This window comes from Pseudophryne corroboree, chromosome 6 (genome assembly GCF_028390025.1).
Source record: "Pseudophryne corroboree isolate aPseCor3 chromosome 6, aPseCor3.hap2, whole genome shotgun sequence".
Classification (NCBI taxonomy): domain Eukaryota; kingdom Metazoa; phylum Chordata; class Amphibia; order Anura; family Myobatrachidae; genus Pseudophryne; species Pseudophryne corroboree.
Genome location: NC_086449.1, coordinates 683,991,670 through 684,004,158, shown reverse-complemented (window position 1 = coordinate 684,004,158; position 12,489 = coordinate 683,991,670). Strand labels below are relative to the sequence as shown.

General features: G+C 44.8%; 1 long non-coding RNA gene across 1 annotated transcript in view; it reads left to right on the top strand.

Moving 5' to 3' along the window:
- LOC134935575 (uncharacterized) overlaps positions 1 to 12,489 on the top strand; it is a 199,088-nt gene that overhangs the window by 151,892 nt on the left and 34,707 nt on the right. The window lies entirely within an intron of this gene.

Below are 12,489 nucleotides of genomic sequence, written 5' to 3'. Positions count from 1 at the left end.
CTTAGCCACCGAGGGCCACCACACCGCCCTAGATAGCAACTCCCGAGTTCTGGCAATACCCGGGTGACCTGCCGACTTCTTGGCATGGAATTCCAGGAACACTCGCTGTCTTAACCTAGGAGGCACAAACAAAAGACCTACCGGAAGGTCTGGAGGAGCCTGCTCCTGTGCTCTAAGGACTAATGACAAGAGGTCCTGGGTAATGCCCACTTTAATACATGATGGGGACACAATGGGCAACGGCTCCTCGGTGGTCTCCTGGATTGGAGCAAAACTCTGCGAGAGCGCATCAGCCTTGATGTTTTTTGACCCAGGGCGATATGTTATCAAAAAATTAAAGCGAGCAAAAAACAAAGCCCATCGTGCCTGCCTGGCATTGAGACGCTTCGCTGACTCTAAATATGCCAAATTCTTATGGTCGGTGAGAATTGAGACCACAAACTTAGCCCCCTCAAGCCAGTGTCTCCACTCCTCGAGTGCATCCTTAATAGCCAACAATTCCCGGTTACCCACGTCATAATTCATCTCGGCAGGCGAAAATTTACGGGAAAAGTAAGCACAGGGATGAAGGCGATTATCAGACACTCCCATCTGAGAGAGCACTGCCCCAATACCCATCTCAGAGGCATCCACCTCCACCACAAAAGGACGCTCTGGATCTGGGTGTCGCAGCACCTTGGCCGAGACAAATGCCCTTTTGAGACGGGCAAAAGCCGCTTTGGCCTCACGAGACCAGTGAGCAACATCCGCCCCTTTCTTAGTGAGTGCCACCAAGGGCGCCACTATAGACGAAAATCCAGCGATAAATCGTCTATAAAAATTTGCAAAGCCCAGGAAACGCTGAAGCGCCTTCAAACTAGTGGGCTGCACCCAATCCAGGACTGCCTGTACCTTGGAACCCTCCATTTGGAAACCTTCTGGGGAGATAATATATCCTAGAAATGCGATTTGCTGAACTTCAAATTCGCACTTCTCCAGCTTCGCCCCAAGCCGGTGGTCTCTGAGTTTCTGGAGGACTAAGCGTACATGCTTCCGATGTTCCTCCAGGGAATGGGAGAAGATTAGGATGTCATCTAAGTATACAACTAAGAATCTATCCAAATATTCCCTGAGCACATCGTTCATGAAATCCTGGAAGACTGCCGGGGCATTACAGAGCCCAAAAGGCATCACCAAATATTCATAATGCCCTGAGTGGGTATTAAAGGCAGTCTTCCATTCATCCCCCTCTCTTATTCGGATTAGATTGTACGCACCGCGTAGGTCAATCTTAGAAAAAATGGTGGCAGTACGAAGCTGGTCAAACAAGACCGAAATGAGAGGCAGTGTGTATGAGTTTTTAATCGTGATACGGTTTAATTCCCTGAAGTCGATGCAGGGTCGCAATGAACCGTCCTTTTTACCCACGAAGAAGAACCCCGACCCAACTGGAGACTGTGAAGGTCTGATAAATCCTTTAGCCAAGTTCTCCTGAATGTACTCTGCCATAGCCTGAGTCTCAGGACGTGACAGGGAGTACAACCTGCTCTTGGGAAGCTTAGCATTCGGCAACAAATCAATGGCACAGTCATAGGGGCGATGGGGAGGTAGTACCTCTGCAACTTTTTTGGAGAACACGTCCGCAAAATCTGCATAACCCCCTGGCAATCCTGGCAAACTTAGCTGCGAGAGCCTGACTGGAAGGCTCAAGCAACTCCTGAAACAATCAGTACCCCAACTAAGAATCTCCCCAGAGACCCAGTCAAATTGAGGATTGTGGGCCCTTAACCAGGGTAACCCCAACACCAATGGGGCAAAAGTACAGACAGTCGCATAAAAGGACAATTTTTCAGAGTGTGTGGCTCCAATAAACAAAGAAATCTGGCTAGTGCAAGAGGTAATTTTACCCTGGGATAATGGTTCCCCGTTTAACCCACAAATCTCAATTTCCGACGCCAAGGGTACTAAGGAAACAGAGTGTTTCAGGGCGAATTGGCGGTCCATAAAAACCCCGTCGGCCCCACTGTCCACAAAGGCCTCAGTCTTGACAGTTTGACCGAGGATCTTCAAGGTCACCGGAATGATAAAAGTCTTCATGGGAAATTCTGACTTCTGGCCTGACCGGATATTTCCCATCACCCTCAGGCCCTGAAGTTTTCCGGCTTTTCTGGGCATGATACTACCACATGACCCTTATTCCCACAGTACAAACACAACCCCTGCTGTCTCCTCCGCGTCTTCTCACGCGAGGAGAGGCGGGTAGCCCCAATCTGCATAGGCTCCTCGGAAAATTCCTCAGAGTCTGAGGTTCCCTTGGGAAAGAAGGAAACCTCGGTCTCCCTTTCAAGCCTACGCTCTCTCAGCCGTCTATCCACCCGGATGGATAACTGCATGAGCTGATCCAAGCTATCAGGCAAGGGATATTGTACCAGTTGGTCTTTTATCTGGTTAGAAAGACCTCTTCGGTACTGGTGTCTCAGGGCTGGGTCATTCCACTGGGTATCATGGGCCAACCTCCGAAACTCCGTACAGTAAACCTCAACTGGCCTTCGCCCTTGCTTAAGGATCGAAATCTGAGCCTCGGCTGAGGCCGTCTTGTCAGGGTCATCATACAACATGCCCAGTGCCGTAAAAAAAGCATCAACACTTTTAAGCGACGGACAGTCAGGCTGCAACCCATATGCCCAGACCTGTGGGTCTCCTTGTAGCAAGGAAATCACTATGCCCACCCGCTGAATCTCTGACCCAGAAGACTGAGGCCTAAGCTGGAAATATAACTTGCAGCTCTCCTTGAAACAAAAGAACTGCGAGCGATCTCCAGAAAAACGATCCGGAAGATTTACTTTCGGCTCCTTAACCCCTGAAGGTGCTGCTGCTGCGGGAGCTCCGCCAGCGGCCTGGGAGGTGTGCATTTTAATGGACAAATCATTAAATTGACGAGTCAGGACCTGCACCTGATCGACCACCTGTTGCAACGTATTTTGAGGGGTATGCTCCATATTCCCACAAAATTTCAACAGGAGTATTGGGCTGCTGAATATGTTATGCACACCAGTGCCTGCAGGAATGTACTGGTGTTTGAACTGTTATACACACCAGTGCCTGCAGGAATGTACTGGTGTCTGAACAGAGAGGGATGCAAAACAAATGAACTCACAGACAGACTGGGAAATATGACATAACGTACACAGAAGGTGATAGGGTAACAAAACCAACACAGAGTGAACAGAGAAGCCTGGAGGCTAAGAAACTGGGTGTCTCCCTAGTATTAGAAATGCTCAGATGGAAAAAGCAAGATGTTGTGTTTTAATACGTAGAGAACCCGAAATGCTGTTGTTAAGGGCAACAGCAAAACCCTAAAGGGTTACCAACGGGTGTGGCAGTAAACTCCTTGGTCAGAGATGGAATAATAGACACAAGGAGAGTCTCCACAATCCTAATTCTCACTTGCAGGGCCCAGGTTCAGCTTACTGCCACTAAACTGACACATGGACGCCCTGCACAGTGAGAGAGGATTATGCAGGCAGGTCTGAAAGTACAGCCACAAACCTGCTGGGTTCACAGAATAGCAAAAGAACCTCAGCAGGCTAAACGACTGACTCCAGTCTTACTGCTAGGTCTGGATTGGCAGAGTGTAGTACCAAATGCCCAGGCCTATCTGCAGTAAGCAATAACAAAATACAAAGCTACACAGTACTGGCTAACTTTCAGGAACTGACTAACCAACAAAGATTCAGCAGCATCTGCTTAACCTGAGAAGAGGCCTTATAAAGCAGGTGCTGTCCACGCCCCCCTCAGACCTCACAGACTGTGAGCACAAAAACCAGCACCGGATCCCATGCCTGTAACCACTGCACAGCAAAAGACCCGAACCGGAGTATCAGCTGCGCTCAGGGTACTCCGCTAGCACTTGTCTCCCGGTTGCCATGACGACGTGGCAGCACAGGGCAGGAGACCCTAACAACAGGTGAGGCTGAACACATGGGAACAGGCTGCAATTACACAGACTCACCACCGGCAGCAAACAAGAGTCTTCTAAACCAGAGCAAAGGGAAATCCTGGCTTGCAAGAGAACTAACACATAAAATACATAAACGGAAAACAGGAATGAACCACTACCTGTGGTTCATAACAGGTATACTGTCTGTAATATGGGGGAGGGGGGCTGTGTATAATGTAATGTAATGTGGTACTGGGTATACTGTCTTTAATATGGGGGAGGGGGGCTGTGTATAATGTAATGTAATGTGGTACTGGGTATACTGTCTGTAATATGGGGGAGTGGGGCTATGTATAATGTAATGTAATGTGGTACTGGGTATACTGTCTGTAATATGGGGGAGTGGGGCTATGTATAATGTAATGTAATGTGGTACTGGGTATACTGTCTGTAATATGGGGGAGGGGGGCTGTGTATAATGTAATGTAATGTGGTACTGGGTATACTGTCTGTAATATTGGGTAGGTGGGCTGTGTATAATGTAATGTATTATGATGCTGTGTTCAGGCCATAACTAGGGTAGGGCAGACAGTACCTTGCTCACTGTGCACTTTTCATGCTGGCGCACCATCTACTCTTGCACTTGTTGGCCGGCTCTGTCTGCATTGCTGTCGACAGTTGCAGTGCTGCCTGCTGTGTATATTACAGCAGGCAGTGCTGGGCACCCCGAATTTCAACCCCAGTGTGGTACACAGTGCAGCTGGAGTCGAGGAATGGTGGGTCCCAGAGCTGCTCGCAGAGGAGGGTGAGACGTGGAGCTGTGGGTCGTGCTAAAGTGCTTATGTCTACACATAAATACACACGCACACGCACACACACTTTCTCTCTCTTGGGCCTAAGTGGCTCTACCTGGCGTTATGTGTATAAAGGGCTAACTGGCAAAATGTGTATAAGGAGCTACCTGGCGTTATGTGTATAAGTGGCTCTACCATAGCATAATGTGTATAAGGGACTCTATTGTGGCATGACATGTTTATGGGGTATTACTGTGCGGTGTAATGTGACTGATGTACACTTCTATGCTGGGTAATATAATGTGAATTCTGTGGCCACACCACTATATTTTTGGCGCACACTGTCCCTATTTTGCATATGGGTTGGTGGGGGGACCAATTATTTTTCTGGCACAGGGCATCAAAATGTCTAGTTACAGCTCTGGCTATGGTGCCGTGTATGCTGGGTTTAATGTGGGGACTGTGTATAATGTAATGTAATATGGTACTGGGTACAATATGGGGGGACTGTGTATACTATAATGTATTATGATGCTGGGTGTAATGTGTAATATACTGTCAGTTTCTTCTCACAACTGTACACGGTATCTTAATTTAGTGCACCTGTATTATTACTCTAGTGTACCTATAGTATTACCCTATTTTATTTCTTTTTTGCTGCTTTTAGTACTAGTTTTCATCTGCCATTGCAGGACACAACCCTGAGTGGAAATAAATACCCCCATAGGTAGTCCTAGACACGCCCTTTGGACGGAGTATGACACCGCTTTGTGTGGCGTATTCTGCTGCCGCATGGAATCTCCTTGAAACTCATTTTTAAAAGTAGGCAAGTATGGTATAGATGTGTTTTAAAGTAGATAGATAATACAGATAATCAGGGCCGGATTAAGGGCCACATGGGCCTGGAGCTGAAAACATTCAAGGGACTATTGTGAGAAATGGGAGGTGTGATCAGTGCTGTGTGGCTGTGGCCAGAGCCATATGGGCGTGTTCACCCACTACACTATCAGCTCCAATGTCTCCCTAAATATGTAAAAATATAAAAAATTGCATAATTTTGTGAAAAAATAGAAAAACAATCTTAATAGTTATGATGATGGGCCTATTTCTATGTGGAGGCCTGGAGCTGTAGCTCCATCCGCCCCATTGTTAATCTGGCCCTGCAGATAATACCCTTTGTAAGTGTTTTAGTGAGTATAGTATCTTAAACTTTAAAGAGGTTTATTTGATAAACAAGTTATATATTGAGTAGGTTTCACAGACGATTTTCTAACAGGATAAAACGTGTATCCATAAAATAAGTGGTCTCGTATAGCTCAGGGGGCCAATGACATGCACAGGCAACCGCAGTGCATGAAATAATTTCAACTCAAGCCACCGCCACCCTACACCAACAGTCAGCCACACAGATTTCTTTATAAATTCATTACCAGTTTTCTATAACATACTGTATATGATAACTTGGTTATAAACTAGAATATAAATATCTGAGTCTACCAAGGAGAAGGGATTGGAAAGATGTATTTAGAGAACCAAATGTTCATATTGCAGGAGCCCAGGTGGTCACAAGATTTGACTCAGGTACCTAATCAAAATAGTTAATATTCTGTTCTGTAGTTCCAGCATTTGGCATAGAGACCCATAAGAATATAGAGCAGCACTCAGATGTCTGTACACTTTACAGAGGTATTTCTGCTTTTTGATCCAAACCATATACAATATATTGGACTTCAATAGCCATAACAAGACTATCTATTCTGGAAACAGATAGCCTGTCTATTGTGGAGAGGGATGTCATTACTCCTTAGCAGGAGGTGTATATATCAGCTATAGATCAATGTCCAAAGGTGGTCAATAACTGGATATAGATTAAACCAGCTACGATACCATCAGATGAAAACCCAAAGATGCATAAGGGAGAAGTATTTTATATGTTGTTGATTTCGATATTCTCATTTAAACCGTGTGGATATAATGTTCCCAAGGAAAATATCCAAAAGGCTTCCCGTCTACATAACATGTTAAATCTGTCACCCCTCAGGGAGTGGCATGTATACATTCTATAGTCTGAATCTTTAGCACGGACAAAACTAGGGGGGGCTAAGGGGTCATGTGCCCCGTGCGCTGAATTTGAGTTGGCGCCGAGATCTCTGGCAGGCTCCCTCAATCAGCTGCTCCTCCATCCCTGCCCGCAGCGATCACCTCCCGCAGCCGTCATGGTAAGTGCACCGTCCGTCCTGCCACTGCAGCAAGTCTGCCTTCCCGCCCAGCAACGCCTCCTGCAAATCTTCCCGCCCGCCTGGCTGCCTGCCTGCAGCAGCTGGCTCCCTCGGACAGCTGCTCCTCCATCCCTGCTTGCCGCGATCATCTCCCGCAGCCGCCGTCATGGTAAGTGCACCATCCATCCTGCCGCTGCAGCAAATCTCCCTTTGCCCTTCCACGCAGCAGCGCCTCCTGCAAACCTTCCCACCCGGCTGCCTACCTGCAGCAGCTGGCTCCCTCGGCCAGCTGCTCCTCCATCCCTGCCCGCCGCGATCACCTCCTGCAGCCGCCATCATTATTTCATGGGACCCCTTGAACTCTCGACTACTTGGAACTGGAAGTATAACTTAGTAGGTGTGTGACCACTCCAGGCCAATTAGATGCCATTGCTTCACGCTATCACTTTCCCAGTCTGTAGTACAGCTTAAATGGTATTGTGGATGGGTGGGCAGAGCCAAAGACCCATTCTCACACATTATATTTTTAAAATGTAAGCCACATTTATTTCAACATACATACATACATTTGCTGAATAAAAAACATGAAGTAAGAAAAAGATAAAAAGTAAACAAATGAGGATAAAAAATAGCTTAGCTTTTTTGTCATAAGTCAGGAGGAGATGTAGTGCAGTGCCCTCAGCAAATTGTGTATGTTGAAATAAATGTGGCTTACATCTTAAAAAATACACAGCAAATAGTGGATTGTTTCCTGCCCAGATCTTATTTATATTTGGTGGATGCCCATGAAAGGACGAGGTCCATAATGGTGATATGCTTGAATAATTAACTGATCTGGTACGCAGAAAATCTATATAAGTATTGTTTGTGTGCTTGTCCTATTGGGAAATTACTGCACCACGAGGAGCCTATGTTATTTGTATTGATTGTAGATGGTTCGGGTAACTTCAAGACTGCAAAATTGTGATATGCTTGATTAACTCTACTATCTGGTACGCAGAATACATATGAGTGTTGTATGTGTCACCAAAAAATTACTAGAAGTTGCCACACTACGCAGGCGCTTGTTTCATCTTTATTGATTCTAGATTTTTGTTGCCTCTAACCCAGCGGCGTTCCGAGAAACTGAGCAGCCATCCATAAAAAGACCTGTGGAGTGAAGTGTGATCATGACAGATACGAACTATCCTTATTTATAGAACTACCTATTGAGAAATTATGTGGAAGGAACAAGAAGTTGCACATTGACTTAATACTCTTCACTGTATGTATATATATATATATATATATATATATATATAATGTTAATGGGGGTACTACTGTGCAGTGTAATGAGAATAAGGTTGCACTACTGTGCGGTGTAGTTTGAAATATATAGTATTATTTTTATTTGGGGGGGGGGGGCTAAATTACTGCCTTGCCCCGGGTGCCGAAAATCCTAGTTTCAACCCTTTCTTTAGAGTATGTATATCACCTTTATGTTTACTAGCAACATGTTTAGAGAGACTATGAAAACATTATTTCTTTAAAATGTTTCTCATGAGTTCCAAAAACTGCACATTAAGGCTCTGAGTGGTGCGTCCTACATATTGAAGAACACAGCTGCAAATTATTAGAAAAATAATATAAGTTGACTGACAATTAATATGTGATAAGATCTCAAAAGAATTTCCAAACGTAGTGGAAGTGAACTTGTTTCTGTTAGTAATGAAGTTACAGGTTATGCATTTTAGTTTACCACATTTAAAACAGCCTTTTTTGGTGAGTTTAAGTTCGTTCAACCAGTCTAGTCTCTTAGCATACGTGGGACCACCAATCGAAAATTGACTAGGTGATAGATGGTTTTGTAAACTTCTAGTCTTTTTAAACACAATCGTAGGCTGATCATTCAGACAGCTAGATAGAATGTTATTCCCCCTGAAAATTTTTCTTAATAATTTGACTAAATTCCCTAGAGTAATTATTACATTTAGAGATGAACATGGGGGTGAATTTAGATGTATCTTCCACAAAGTTTGTTTATTTATCTATATTTAGGAAAGTATCAAGGGTTTCTCTAAAAGCTTGTGATATTACTGACTCAAGGTAGCCTTGTTCAGAGAAAGCCATTGCAAGATCAGAAGCCTGTTTTAAAAAGGTCTCTTGGTCAGAACAATTACGACGAATTCTCAGGAATTGGCTTTTTCGGGATGTTATTCATCCATGGCCTATGATGACAGCTGGAGTTATTTAAAAAAAACTGTGGCAGTCCACATCTTTTGTGTAAGTTGAGGTAACTATACTATCATTGATGTTACCATCAATGATAGGATAGTTACCTCCACTTACACGATATCAAGAAACATAATATTAGTGGGGTGAATAGTGCTAGTGAATTTTATACTATTTGTGTTATTGTTTAGTGAAGAAACAATGGATGTGGCTGATGCAAATCCCCATTCCAAACAAAAAAAATGTCATCAATATAGCGTACACAGAGCACCAGATTAACCCCAAACTGTTCCCCTCAAATATGTCTGTCTTCGAAGTGACCCATATATAGATTGGTCCTGGTCCTATACACAGCCACAGTATTTATATGCAGTGCACTGTCTACTATACAGAGCCCTAACACAGTGACAGTCACAGCACACCTACACAAGCAGCACCTCAGGTTAACTCAACTCTCCTGCTGCAACCCCTCTGCTCTCCCCCCCCCCCTTCCCTAAACCTGCCTATCCAATTACAGAACAGAATACAACACAGAAGGACCACTTCCTTATTGTGCAAACTCCAAGTCCTGAGTGAAGATGGCGACGATCACTGGGACTATATATAGAATCCAAAACCCGCGAGATCCGACAGAGGAATGATGAAGTTTTACCTCATTTTTGGATCAAATTTAGGCACGCAAAACTGAGCCTGACTCGGATCCGGGCTCGGATCTCAAAGTTCGTGGAAGTTTGGTTCTCAGAGAACCGAACCCGCTCATCCCTAGTTCTTAATGACATTGGGGGTAATTCCAAATTGATCGCAGCAGGACATTTTTTAGCAGTTGGGCAAAACCATGTGCATTGCAGGGGAGGCAGATGTAACATGTGCAGAGAGAGTTTGATTTGGGTGGGGTGTGTTCAATCTGCGGTCTAAATTGCAGTGTAAAAATAAAGCAGCCAGTATTTACCCTGCACAGAAACAAAATGACCCACCCAAATCTAACTCTCTCTGCACATGTTATATCTGCCTCCCCTGCAGTGCAGATGGTTTTGCCCAATTGCTAACAAACTTGCTGCTGCGATCAACTCAGAATTACCCCCATTGGCTGTATGTTTGGGGTAATTGTTATGCTGCAGAATAAAGTACCTACTAGAATGAAACCAGAATCAAAATCAGAAATCGGAGTCTTATGTAACCAGAAAAGAGCTTGAGGAAACTATATCCCTGATACTGCTCTGATGCAAGACTTGGTCCCGGAATCCAGATGATGAACTCAAAACAGAGGAGCAATCCAGGTAAAACAGTACTGGACACCAGAATCCATAGACTGTAACCCAATCATGTACTCCAGCCCTGCAACCTGCACACTAAAATGCCAGCCCAAAACAACAGCATACAGTCGTGGAAAACCAATAATAGTCAGCTAGAGAATGGTGTAACCTGAGTGAACCATAGAATATAGGTATTCAACACAAAGCAGAGCAGAATCCACAAGAATGGTTAGCAGTTAGTACAGCACCATATGAGAGCATTTGTGCAGCTACACAAGCCGGACTGGAGATGGAGTGTTGGGGGCAAGTATGTGTGCAGTGTGGAAGCTGCAGCCAGGGCAGCCATCAGGGGGGACTGTGGGCACTGGTGTCCCGGACCCTTACAGAGAGGGAGGTCCAACCCTGACTCCTATCACCAATACCTGGAGAGCTGCAGCAGTCTGTGAATCAACAGCAGGCTGATGCGCAGAAAGAATTTCTTTAAACAAACCTTCCCTGCGCATCAGCTCTCTGTAAACCATTCCTGTAAGTCTGCAACACTCCACTTATATGTAACATCACAATGTATGACATCACATAGGGGTGGAGCAGTGTGGCAGAATCTTTTTTTGGGGGGAGGGGCCCTGTCTATTTTGTCAGTCCCGGGCTCCACAATATCTTATGGCAGCCCTAGCCGCAACACTGATAGATGTTACATGGAGGTAATGAAGTTCACTGAAAGCTGGCAGGTGCATTATATCCAGATATACTGAAGCTGTAGCAGATGCAGGATATCCAGATATAATGGAGATGCTTGCAGGTACAGGAAATCAGGATAATTGTACATGTAGCAGATGCAAGGGATTCAGATATACAAAGAGACAAGAAGAGATATGCAGAGATGCTTAAACAGATAGCCTGGAGATGTAGGTAGATGCAGGGAATCCAGATATGCTGAAAATTTAGCAGCATTTTTCAGAATATACAGTAGTTGGTGAGGAATGCATTTAGCATCCTGGCGGAAGGGTTGCCTGCGGTTATATGACTGATGCCAGAATCTGCCACCGGAATACCCGAAGGTAAGTGTTGGGGTTTCGGTTAGGGTCCCGGAGGGTAGTAAAGGTTAGGCACTAACAGCCCTAGCAGCCATCCTCTGAGGGCTAGCCCTAGCTGTGAGCCCCGGAGGGTTAACCATAGCTGCCACCCCCGGAGGAATAGGGTAGGGGACAGGGGGAGAGTAAAAATACCCTCTCCGAGGTTGGGATCTTAAATGTCCGGATGCCACTGTTCGTCATGTGACCTCCAGCATCCCGACCTGTGGGATATCATACCAAAGCCTCACACAGTGCTGAGCAGGATACCAGGGTTAGCTTATGGCAGCACTGATCAGGACACATGGAAGTGCTGGACAGGACACACAGATGAGCTGAAGGCAGGAACACACTGACACAGGAGATAGACAGCGATATAGACCTAGCAGCATTCAGGGATCAAAAACCTGTGATCAGAAACTATCCCAGAGGGAAGGTGTTGCTCTGACCAGAAACAGTTGCATGTCTCAGTTTTAAATAGGCACCGGGTGAAGTCGGATGACAACTGCAGCACAGAGGTTGGCTGAATGAATCAATATGGCTACAGAGAACATTCCGGATGTTTAGAGGTTAATAACAGATCAGGATTTCAGGATCACTGCTCTAAACATAGGAGTGTATTAACCAGCAACTAGTAACACTAGTAATAAGTAACTGCAATACAAATAAATCGTAAAAATGATGACACAAATAGGCTTCTCTCAATTTTGAAGAGATTATCTGTATATATAATAAAAAGCGATAAAACAATACTGTTGTGATATTTCACTATAAAAAATTAGCCTCCAACAGTTGAGTATTGGAAGAAAAAAGGTGTAAAAATAGATCCAAATTCCCTGATATCGGTAGAACACCACCCGTGTGATGAAATTATGAGAGCTATGCAATCTCTTACATGTATGCTTACTTTAATAATATCGGTGTAAAGCATACAGAGGTTTCTTTGTAGCTTCTTTTTATCCACATAAATGGTGATAATGTATCATGTCCATGTCATATGTAAATAATGAGAAAAGGACCAAA